General features: G+C 38.8%; 1 protein-coding gene and 1 non-coding gene across 2 annotated transcripts in view; one reads left to right on the forward strand and one right to left on the reverse strand.

Moving 5' to 3' along the window:
* The window catches only part of FMN1 (formin 1), a 419,007-nt gene that overhangs the window by 348,745 nt on the left and 57,000 nt on the right, over positions 1-13,262 (reverse strand).
* LOC121485888 lies at positions 10,497-10,603 on the forward strand. Its single transcript, XR_005986394.1, has one exon. It is a non-coding gene; the product is annotated as a U6 spliceosomal RNA (small nuclear RNA).

Below are 13,262 nucleotides of genomic sequence, written 5' to 3' on the forward strand. Positions count from 1 at the left end.
AGCAGGCAAGGCCTATGGTAAGGAGTGACTCTCTCCATGGGGTGCTAGTGCAATAGTTAGGTCACTTCCTCAAGGTTATGCAAGATTATTAAAGTATATTACTTAAGGGGCACCTGAGTGGTTCAGTTGGTTAAGCATCTGCCCTCAGCCCAGGTCACCATCCCAGGGTCCTGGGATCGTGTCCCACACTGGGTTCTCTCTTTAGTGGGGATCCTGCTCTATGTGAGCACTCTTGCTCTCTCTCTCAAATAAATAAAATCTTTAAAAATATATATTACTTAAGACTGGATGGAATCATCATTGGGCATTATATACCAATACTAAGATTCCAATTCTTTGGACCATAAAACTATGGGACAGACTCTGGCGGCTGTCTCTGACCTGCTTTCAGCTTTGTTTCTTCCCATCACACATGTGCCTGGCTAACATAGTATAGAACTTAAAGATCACTTGATATTTTGGTCCTCACCTCTCTAGAATGGGATTGGCTTTTTTTTTTTTTTTTTTTGGTCTGTCACTGCTGCGACCACTATACCTAGAACAGTATTGAATACATGACAAGTGCTCAATAAATACTGCTGAATGAATGATTTCTGAGTGCCTTGCAGATAAAAAACAAAATGATCATAATGCCCGCTGTGCTTATGGTCACCACACAGAGAGAGGTCATGGCCGGCCACAGGGCACATGGCAATGTGGTAAAACAGGAAGGACAGGTGGTTCTTCAAAGTCTTCTGCCTGCTATTTTCCTAGTGAGTCACCCTCTTTGCCTCTTAGCTCCATCCTTAGTTGAGTGGAACTGGACTCTGCCTCAAGGACAGAACTGATTGGAATCACACACAAGGGCACCTGGGGGTGCTCAGTGGTTAAGCATCTTCCCTCAGCTCAGGTCATGATCCTGGGGTCCTGGGATAGAGTCCCACATCAGGCTTCCCTCCGGTAACCTGCTTCTCTCTCAGCCTATGTCTCTGCCTCTTTCTCTGTGTCTGTCATGAATAAATAAATAAGATCTTTAAGCAAGCAAGCAAACAAAAAGGAATCACACACAAAGGTAATGGTCTTGAAAAGATTTACATCTCTGGGAAGAACATGAAAATTACACATTTATGCACATAGACTACAGACCCACAGAAATAAAGACAGAAGCACAAGCATAAACACAGATGAGTGTGATTGGGCACAATTTCAAACAGGAACAGTCCTGGAGGTCTTTGAAAGGACATGACCACAGGTTGTGGGGCAATGGCGGGGGGGGGGGGGGGCTCCTGATCCCTTCCCCCACTTCCTGTCTCTGGAATTCCACATTCTACTGTTCCCACATGAGCAGCCATGTCAAGGATGCAGCCTTGAGAGAGAGAGAGCACTGTGTTGTTCAGACAATCCGAATGGTACCCATGATGAAGCCCAGTTAAGGGCTCTATATAAACTTCTAAGATTCAGGTGGGTAGGCGTGTAGACCTCCCTGTCTTGTGGCTACGGAAGACAAGCCTGGTACATAAGTCCATTTGCTTATTAAACCTGCCACCTACCAATCTGGAGTGGCCAGATGGTACAGGATCCAGATTCAGATTTCACCCAGGGACTCTCCCAGGTTTCAAACCAACAAGGAGAAAGTACCGGATAGTTTTTAAACTCCTGCTTCCTAATCTTAAACCATGATATTTCAGGATGAAAGTATCTAACCAAGGGATTTCCTTGTTGGACAAGGTTATACTCTTGAAAACAGAGCAGGGATCATGTTGAAGGCTCCATAGTGTTTTGGATCCAAAATTACTTCAGATCAATACAACCCTATCAAAAGAATGTTTGTTCTTAAATTCTTATCATCTGTTTTAATAAATGTATTTTATGTGTGATGTTGAATGCAGTTCCCTCAAATCCTTTCTGGAACAAGGTAGGACATAAACCCAATAAATAATTTTTTAAAAAGACAAAATAAAATAAAATAAAACTAAAAAAAGACAGACAGAAATATATCCACCCACCTCATGGGGATTTTTATGAGGATCTAATAATAATGCATATAAAAGTTCTATATAAGCAACATTATGTATACACAGATATCATTGCAGTTGGTGGTTCTTTTTGCCAATATTTAAAAAGTTGAGGTATGGTTGATATACAATATTATATTAGTTTCAGCTTAATAACATAGTGATTCAACATTTGTAAATATTGTGTGATAGTCGTCACAGTAAGCCTAGTTACCACTGTCACCACACAAAATTAATACAATATTATTGACTATATTCCCTATGCTAATACATTATATCCCCATGACTTATTTTATAATAAGTGTGTTTTATAAAAACTTGTACTATAAAAACTCTTAGTTTGGGGTGTCTAGGTGGCTCAGTTGGTTGAGCATCTGCCTTTACCTCAGGTCATGGTCCCAGGGTCCTGGGATCAAGTCCCGTGTTGGGCTCCCTGCTCAGTCTGCTTCCCCCTTTACTCCTACCCCAGTTCATGCTCTCTCTCTCAGATAAATAAATAAAAATCTTTAAAAAACCTCTTAGTTTGTACTTCTCGATCCCCTTTACCCATGTTGCCCCAATCAAACCCCTTCTCCTCCATCTATTCTCCATGTCTATGAGCCTGTTCTTTATTTTGTTTATTCATTTTGTTTTTTTAGATTCCACATATAGGTGAGGTCATGTGGTATTTGCCTTTCTCTGTCTGGATTATTTTACTTAGCATAAACCTTGAAGGTTCACCCATGTTGTTGCAAACAGCAGCATTTCCTTCTTTATGGCTGAGCTATATTCCATTCTGCATATATACCACATCTTCTTCATCCAATTATCTATCAATAGACATTTAGATTGTTTCCATATTTTTGCTGTTGTAAACAATGCTGCAATAAATATAGGAGTATACATACCTTTTTGAATTAGTGTTTTTGTATTCTTTGGATATATACCTAGAAGTGGAATTGCTGGATCATATGGTAGTTCTTTTTTAGATTTTGACATACCTCTACATTCCCACCAGTAGTGCCTGAGGGTTTCTTTTCCCTACGCCCTTGCCAATCCCTATTATTTCTTGTCTTTTTGATATTAGCCATTCTAATAGGTACGAGGTGATATCTCATTGTGGTTTTGATTTGCATTGCCTTGATGATTAGTGAGGTTGAGCATCTTTTCACTGGCCTGTCTTCTTTGGAAAAATTTCTATTTAGATCTTCTCCCCATTTTTTTAAACCAAATTGTTTGGGGGTTTTTGGTATTGAGTTGTATGAGCTCTTCTATATTTTAGAAATTAACCCTTTATCAGGTATATGATTTGCAAATATCTTCACATTCAGTAGGTTGCCTTTTTTTTTTTTTTTAAAGATTTCATTTATTTATTCATGAGAGACACAGAGAGAGGCATAGACACAGGCAGAAGGAGACACAGGCAGAAGGACTCAATCCCAGGACCCCAGGACCCCAGGATCACGACCTGAGCCAAAACAGATGTTCAACCACTGAGCTACCCAGGTGCCCCCAGTAGGTTGCCTTTTTGTTTTATAGATGGCTTCTTTCACTGTGCAGAAGCTTTTTAGGTTGATGTAGTCCCATTTGTTAATTTTTGCTTTTGTTTTCCTTAACTTTGAAGTCAGATTCAAAAAAATATCACTAAGACTAATGTCAAGGAGCTTACCAGCTATATTTTCATGGTTTGTAAATCTGATATTCAAGGCTTTAATTCATTTTGAGTTAATTTTTGTATATAGTATAAGATAGTGGTCCAGTTTTTCTGGTACCATTTATTGAAGAGACTGACCTTTCTCCATCGTACATTCTTGGTTCCTTTGTCATTAATTAGTTGACCATATTAAAAAAAAATTAGTTGACCATATATGTGTGGGTTTATTTCTTTCTGGCCTTTCTACTCTGTTCCATTGATCTATATATCTGTTTCTATGCCAATATCATACTGTTTTGAATACTATAAATCTGTAGTACAGTTTGATTAGGGAGCATGATATCTCCAACTTTGTTCTTCTTTCTCAAGATTGTTTTGGTTATTTGGGATATTTTGTGTTCCATATAAATTTTAGAATTATTTGTTCTACCTCTGTGAAAAATGCTATTGGAATTTTGATAGGAATTGCACTGTATTTGTAGATTGCTTTATGGAGTATGGGACATTTTACCAATGTTAATTCTTTCAATCCATAAGCATGGAACATCTTTCCATTTATCTGTGTCTTCTTCAATTTCTTTAATTAATGTCTTACAGTTTTCAGTTATAGTTCTTCTACCTCTTTGGTTAAATTTATTCCCAGATATTATTTTTTTTTTATGCAACAGGAGTTTAATCCTAAGAAAACATGATGTGTATAACATATACCATGTTATAATCTTATTGCAAAGGGATAATGTAGCCAATGACCTAGTCAGATATGGTTTATTTTTTTTGTATACTTTTTTTTATTGGAGTTCAATTTGCCAACATATAATATAACACCCAGTGCTCTTCCCATCAAGTGCCCCCCCTCAGTGCCCATCACCCAGTCACCCCGTCCCCCCGCCCACCTCCCCTTCTACTACCCCTTGTTCGTATTCCCAGATATTCTTTTTGATGCAATTGTGAATAGGATTTCTTTTTCTTAAGTTTTATTTATTTAAGTAATTTCTATACCCTATGTGGGGTTTGAATTCACAACCTCTAGCTCAAGTGTCACATGCTCTTTGCCTGAGCCCCAGAGTATTTTCTTAATTTCTCATTCTGATAGTTTGCTATTAGTGCATAGAAATGCAACAGTATATATGAACTTTGTATCCTGAAACTTTACTGAAATCATTTATTAATTCTAACAGTTACTGGTAGAATCTTTAGGGTTTTCTATATATAATATCATGTCATCTTCAAATTATGACAGTTTTATTTCTTCCTTCTCCAATTTGGATGACTTCATTTCTTTTTTTATCTAATTGCTGGGCTAGGACTTCTAATATTATATAGAGTAAAAGCGGGGAGAGTGTGGGCATCTTTGTCTTGTTCCTGATTTTTACAGGAAAAGCTTTTAGCTTTTCACCATTGAGGATAATATTAGCTGGGTTTGTCATATATAGTTCTTGATTACTGATTAAGTCTCCTTGTTGGTCACTGATCTATTCAGGTTTTTTGTTTGTTTGTTTGTTTTTGTTTTTTTTTTTCATGATTCAGTCTTGGAAGATTTTAAGTTTCTAGGAATTTATCCATTTCTTCTAGGTTATTCAATTTGTTCATGTATTATTGTTCATTGTGGTCTCTTATTCCTTGTATTTCTGTAGTATTAGCTGTAATTTCTTTTTCATTTCTGATTTTATTTATTTAAGCCTTCTCTTTCTTGGTGCATTTAGCTAAATATTTGTCCACTTTGTTTATGTTTTCAGAGAACCAGCTCTAAGTATCACTAATCTTCTCTTTTGTCTTTTTAGTCTCTATTTCATTTATTTGCACTCTGACCTTCATTATTTCATTCCTTCTAATAACTTTAGCTTTCACTTGTTCTTCTTTTTCCAGTTCCTTTAGGCATAAATTGCTTACGATTTCTCTTATTTCTTGAAGTTTGCCTGTAATCTTACAAACCTCCCTCTTAGAACCACTTTTGCCATGGTCCATAGGTTTTAGTATGCTGTAATTCTGTTTTCATTTATTTCCAGGTAGTTTTTAAAATTTCTCCTTTGATTTGTTCAAAGGAGATGATCTATGTAGTCGTGACATGTTGTTTAATCTCCACATATTTGTAGTTTTTTGAGTGTTGCTCTTATAATTGATTTCTACTTTCATACCATAGTGGTCAGAAAAGATGCTTGATATGAATTCAATTTTCTTGAATTTGTTGAGACTTGTTTTGTGGCCTAACATATGATCCATTTTTGGAGAATGTTTCATGTACCCTTGAGAAGAATGTGTATTCTGCTGTTTTAGGATGGAATGTTCTGTATAAATATAATAAGTCCATCTGGTCTAATGTGTCATTTAAGAGCAATGTTTCCTTATTGATTTTCTGTCTGGATAATCTATTCATTGACGTAAATGGTGCAGTTGGTAGTTATTATCCACAGCTTCTTTAGCTAATGCCACCCTTGCCTTCCCCTCTTCCTTGTTGCAGTGAGACCCTTCACTATTGCTACACCACTCTGCACCTACACCACTCTACTACATTTGCCTCTTATAGCTAAGAGGTAGAGACATGCAAGGTAGGAGTTTTAGAGGCATCTGGAATTCTATCTTATTTCTCTGCCTACTTTGAATGAGAAGGGTAATTATGTACTTCTAAGAAGAAAAAAGAAACTTATATGATTCTGAACTAATGTAGTCCCCAAAGAGCAAGTATGACTTGAGTGATCAGGAAAACCTCCATTGAATGAGCCCAAGGGAGAATATTTAACGATATCACCAAGGAAGTACCCTGGTTCCTTATTTTTTCCTAAGAGGAGATTATAATTTTTGTTCATATTCCACTCAAGAAATTAATTTTCCTACTATAAGTAAACAATATATTTCTTTTCAACATGCTATGTGAAATGTTTGCTTGTGTCTTCATACTGGGGAACTGACCTCTCTATGCACGTGTTTATGGGCCTTGGGCTACTAGGGGAGCCCCAAGTACTGTACTGTAGCTTCCTAAAGTGCTCTCTACCATGTGGCCTGCTCAGCAGATTGCCCTACTTCTCGGGAACCTGGTTTTTTCTTTTTTCTTTTTTTTTTTTTTTAATTTATTTATGATAGTCACAGAGAGAGAGAGAGAGAGGCAGAGACATAGGCAGAGGGAGAAGCAGGCTCCATGCACCGGGAGCCCGATGTGGGATTCGATCCCGGGTCTCCAGGATCGCGCCCTGGGCCAAAGGCAGGCGCCAAACCGCTGCGCCACCCAGGGAACCTGGTTTTTATTCTGTTCCCCTCACCGATGAAAGAAGGTATAGTAATGAAGTGCAGAGATGAGGGACAATAGTTGAAGTGGGTCATACCTAGGTTCAACACTAGGTTCTGCCACTGGGTTGCTGAGTGACCTGGCAACCTCACTTCTCTGACTTTCTGCTCTTCATCTCTAAAATGGAGAGAATAACTATTGTATAGATAGTGGTTTGAATGAAACTATTACTATACACTATTTATCAATTGTTCAATTCATGCCCGGTACATAGTGCTCAATTAACAACTGCCATTGTGGCTACTGGTTTCTTTTTTGAGCCAATGTCCATAGGCATAACCTGTTTGCTATGGTGCAGGCAGGGCCAAAGTGAATACAGGAAAATGAAAGGAATGGAGGAACATGAGAAGAGAAAGTAAGCAAATGCCAACACTGGGAAAAGCCATCCAGGAACTGCTCTGTCAGTGGGAACACTATCACTGACTGTCTGCACTTGTGGGAATGAGATTTCCATCAGGTAATCTGAAGAGCAATAGGTTGAAGATGCATCACCAACTCCTGGCTGCCGGACTCTGCAGATATTGTTCCTTATCCCCACTGGCCTCCTCCTGTTTCATTTTCCTTCCCTCTTGCCAATGCCATGTGTCGCCTGTGCACACATCATGTTCCTATGTTCCCACCATATTCTCCTTAGCCATCCCCACCCCAAGAACAACCTGGTATGTCCCTCAGAGCCTTCCCTAGGAGATACAGCCTTCCCTGTGTTTAACCTCTCAAGGTGAACACACAGAAGCTTGAGTTAGTCAAGCCATTCCGCATTTTCAGGATTTACTAGATAACCTGATTCCACCTACCACTGAGGATACCATTTCTGTCTATTAAACTTGGTACACAGTTTTGATTATCCTAATAAAGTGGATTCTTGAAGTATGAGAGGTATGAATTAGGGCTTCCAAACCCACTCAGAGTTTATACCATTATGCTATGTCTCTCTGTTTAGGAGGAGGTGGTAGCCTTGGCAGTGGTGAAGGCAAGAGAAGAAGCTCAGGGCAAATGCCAGGAGCAACAGGTCCCAAAATCTACCCAGGCTTTCACCATCTCTGATGTAACCTAAAAGTCACCTCATATTTCAAGTCCCTGGAGATCCTCTCCATGCAATTTCATACCTTATTTACTGTCAGAGGGTGATGTGCCTGGGTCTCAGTCATCTCAGAGAATGTTGCTGTTCTCTGGGATGAGAATTGGATGTAAAGCCAGAGAAGGAGAGAGAAACAGAGATAGAAATAGAATGAGAAAGAGGGAGAGGGAGACAAAGGAGAGAGAGAGAGTGAGGGGGAAGCCATGCTCGAGAGAGCACCCTACCACAGATCATACTCCAGACTTGAGAAATGCTGCTGAGGAGCCTGACCACTCACCTGAATGCTCAGGGTATCAAGGATAGCAGCCTCGAAAGAACCTTCACAACATACCACATATCGAAGCTCCTTTACCTCACAGATAGGATGAGCTTCCTGGGAAACCGACTTATCAAGAGAACCCAGTACAGTGATTAGTGGCAAAGCAAAAACTAAAACCCAGTTTTCTAGGGCAAGATGGAAGTTTTTATAAAATTTATTTATTTTTTATTTTTTAAAAAAGATTTTGTTTATTTATTCATGAGAGACAGAGAGAGAGAGAGAGAGAGAGAGAGAGAGGCAGAGACACAGGCAGAGGGAGAAGCAGGCTCCATGCAGGGAGCCCGATGTGGGACTCTATCCCAGGACCCCGGGATCACGACCTGAGCCAAAGGCAAATGCTGAACCCTTGAGCCACCCAGGTGCCCCAGTTTTTATAAAATTTAAAATCAAGTTTTTGTTTGTTTTCTCTGAGAAGGATGTCTCCTGTGTGTGTGTGTGTGTGTGTGTGTAAAGTTTCCCCCCTAAATTTCTAAGTAATATTTCTAAATTACAGAGAGAGAACCATATAATGCAGCCACATAAATGCATTACCCCAGAAAAACAACTATCAAGATTTTGCCACACTTACTTCATGAAATCCCTACCTTTATTTTAACTTAAGAATTGTGAAAGCATTCCCAGACTTTATATCATTTCATCCCCACATACCCTTGTATGTATCTCTTTTAAAATATGGATATGTTCTTACATCAATGATTCTCTTATTTTTGCTGGGTCCCACTCCCAGAGCTTCTTATTCAGTAAGTTTGGGGTGGGGCTGAGAATTTCCATTACTAACATATTGCCAGGTGATGCTAGAAATGCTAGTCAAGAGCACACATTTAGAATGACTTCCTTACATACTCATGATACCATTTCATACCTAACAAATTTCACAAATAATTGCTCAGTATTATCAAATATCTAGTCCGTATTCAATTTTCCTGATTGTCACAAAAATGTCTTTTTATATAGATGGCTTATTTTAGTCATATTTCAAACAAAGTCCACCCATTATATTTGGTTGCTAGGTTTCTTATATTTCTTTTACATATTTGCTAGACCAATCAGTCTCCTCTCCCCACACCCCCAATCTGTCTCTTTTGTTTACTGGCTTATAAACTTCAAAGTTGCTAAGAGACCAGATCTTAATTGTTCTCACCACAAAAGAAGAAATTATAATTACATGATGTGGTAAAGGTGTTAGCAAATGCCTACGTGGTAATCGTACAGCAATATATAAATGGATCAGATCAACACACTATATCTTAAACTTACACAATATTATTTGCCAATTGTATTTCAATCTTAAAAACACACAGTACAGTTCCATGTACTGACCTATCTGTTTGCTTGCTCACGGTGTTGCTTACATTGTCCCTCTGGCTTCCATATTTCCTGTGAGCTGCAAGTTAGCCCTGGATATCTGATTCCCTGTAGGTTCAGTTTTCCCACAAGAAGATGGGCTGTGTGGTAACACCAAGGTTTAAATATTAAACTCAGATCTGGGACACAAGTTTTCATATGGTTGGAACACACATTTAAAAATATTACCTTACTTATTTTTAAACCATTTTAAAGCAATCTATGCCTTTTCTACTAAAGCATACAATCTTTAATTAAAATTCATGGATCCTTCTTTTTCCCTATAGAAAAGAAATCAGATTCCCCAAAAAGCCACACACATGGGACCCGGTTCTTGCTCACACTAGTCAGTTCACACACTCAACCCACGTATAATAAAACCCCACATAAGCTAACATTTATATCACAAAATGTCTGCAACCTGATGACGAAAATGGTTTCGTTTCTGAACAACTAAGGCTGTTATTTGTAGCAACTGCTATCTCGAAATCCACCTCTCAGCTTCTTGGATCCCAGTAGAAAAGTCCCCTAGCACACACCAAACAGGAGGAGCCTGCCTCTCAAACAAGCTCTCAAACAATTCCCTAAGTGGGCAGGGTGCTGTTCAGATGGTACCCACGAGCTGAAGGGAAACAAAACAAGCTGTTTGGGGTGAAACGGGATCGAATAGATAAAAGTGACAAGAATGAGACAGCAAGGAGAATTCTTACCAAGAATAAACTCCAATTCCTAAAATCTTTTTTTTTTTTTTCAATTCCTAAAATCTAAAGATGCATGGATGGTATTTAAGTTATTTTGGTAGATTAGACTTTAATCAAAGTGGTTTACATTGAAAAAATGACCTTCTCATGCTCGCTTCGGCAGCACATATACTAAAATTGGAACGATACAGAGAAGATTAGCATGGCCCCTGCGCAAGGATGACATGCAAATTCGTGAAGTGTTCCATATTTTTCTTTGGGATGCAGCAAAAGCAGTCCTGAGGGGGAAATACATCGCAATACAAGCATCCATTCAAAAACTGGAAAGAACTCAAATTCAAAAGCTCACCTTACACATAAAGGAACTAGAGAAAAAGCAACAAATAGACCCCACCCCCAGCAGAAGTAGACAGTTAATTAAAATTCGAGCAGAACTCAATGATATCGAGACCAAAAGAACTGTGGAACAGATCAACAGAACCAGGAGTTGGTTCTTTGAAAGAATTAATAAGATAGATAAACCATTAGCCAACCTTATTAAAAAGAAGAGAGAGAAAACTCAAATTAATAAAATCATGAATGAGAAAGGAGAGATCACTACCAACACCAAGGAAATACAAACGATTTTAAAAACATATTATGAACAGCTGTACGCCAATAAATTAGGAAATCTAGAAGAAATGGACGCATTCCTGGAAAGCCACAAACTACCAAAACTGGAGCAGGAAGAAATAGAAAACCTGAACAGGCCAATAACCAGGGAGGAAATTGAAGCAGTCATCAAAAACCTCCCAAGACACAAGAGTCCAGGGCCAGATGGCTTCCCAGGGGAATTCTATCAAACGTTTAAAGAAGAAATCATACCTATTCTACTAAAGCTGTTTGGAAAGATAGAAAGAGATGGAGTACTTCCAAATTCGTTCTATGAGGCCAGCATCACCTTAATCCCGAAACCAGACAAAGACCCCACCAAAAAGGAGAATTACAGACCAATATCCCCGATGAACATGGATGCAAAAATTCTCAACAAGATCCTAGCCAATAGGATCCAACAACACATTAAGAAAATTATTCACCATGACCAAGTAGGATTTATCCCCGGGACACAAGGCTGGTTCAACACTCGTAAAACCATCAATGTGATTCATCATATCAGCAAGAGAAAAACCAAGAAGCATATGATCCTCTCATTAGATGCAGAGAAAGCATTTGACAAAATACAGCATCCATTCCTGATCAAAACCCTTCAGAGTGTTGGGATAGAGGGAACTTTCCTCGACATCTTAAAAGCCATTTACGAAAAGCCCACAGCAAATATCATTCTCAATGGGGAAGCACTGGGAGCCTTTCCCCTAAGATCAGGAACAAGACAGGGATGTCCACTCTCACCACTGCTGTTCAACATAGTTCTGGAAGTCCTCGCCTCAGCAATCAGGCAACAAAAAGACATTAAAGGCATTCAAATTGGCAAAGAAGAAGTCAAACTCTCCCTCTTCGCTGATGACATGATACCCTACATAGAAAACCCAAAAGCCTCCACCCCAAGATTGCTAGAACTCATACAGCAATTTGGTAGCGTGGCAGGATACAAAATCAATGCCCAGAAATCAATGGCATTTCTATACACTAACAATGAGACTGAAGAAAGAGAAATTAAGGAGTCAATCCCATTTACAATTGCACCCAAAAGCATAAGATACCTAGGAATAAACCTAATCAAAGAGGTAAAAGATCTATACCCTAAAAACTATAGAACACTTCTGAAAGAAATTGAGGAAGACACAAAGAGATGGAAAAATATTCCATGCTCATGGATTGGCAGAATTAATATTGTAAAAATGTCAATGTTACCCAGGGCAATTTACACGTTTAATGCAATCCCTATCAAAATACCATGGACTTTCTTCAGAGAGTTAGAACAAATTATTTTAAGATTTGTGTGGAATCAGAAAAGACCCCGAATAGCCAGGGGAATTTTAAAAAAGAAAACCATAGCTGGGGGCATCACAATGCCAGATTTCAGGTTGTACTACAGAGCTGTGGTCATCAAGACAGTGTGGTACTGGCACAAAAACAGACACATAGATCAATGGAACAGAATAGAGAACCCAGAAGTGGACCCTGAAATGTACGGTCATCTAATATTCGATAAAGGAGGAAAGACTATCCTTTGGAAGAAAGACAGTCTCTTCAATAAATGGTGCTGGGAAAATTGGACATCCACATGCAGAAGAATGAAACTGGACCACTCTCTTTCACCATACACAAAGATAAACTCAAAATGGATGAGAGATCTAAATGTGAGACAAGAGTCCATCAAAATCATAGAAGAGAACACAGGCAACACCCTCTTTGAACTTGGCCACAGTAACTTCTTGCAAGATACATCCACAAAGGCAAAAGAAACAAAAGTAAAAATGAACTATTGGGACTTCATCAAGATAAGAAGCTTTTGCACAGCAAAGGATACAGTCAACAAAACTAAAAGACAACCTACAGAATGGGAGAAGATATTTGCAAATGACATATCAGATAAAGGGCTAGTTTCCAAAATCTATAAAGAACTTATTAAACTCAACACCAAAGAAACAAACAATCCAATCATGAAATGGGCAAAAGACATGAAGAGAAATCTCACAGAGGAAGACATGGACATGGCCAACATGCACATGAGAAAATGCTCTGCATCACTTGCCATCAGGGAAATACAAATCAAAACCACAATGAGATACCACCTCACACCAGTGAGAATGGGGAAAATTAACAAGGCAGGAAACAACAAATGTTGGAGAGGATGCGGAGAAAAGGGAACCCTCTTGCACTGTTGGTGGGAATGTGAACTGGTGCAGCCACTCTGGAAAACTGTGTAGAGGTTCCTCAAAGAGTTAAAAATAGACCTGCCCTACGACCCAG

Source organism: Vulpes lagopus, chromosome 2 (genome assembly GCF_018345385.1).
Source record: "Vulpes lagopus strain Blue_001 chromosome 2, ASM1834538v1, whole genome shotgun sequence".
Classification (NCBI taxonomy): Eukaryota; Metazoa; Chordata; class Mammalia; order Carnivora; family Canidae; genus Vulpes; species Vulpes lagopus.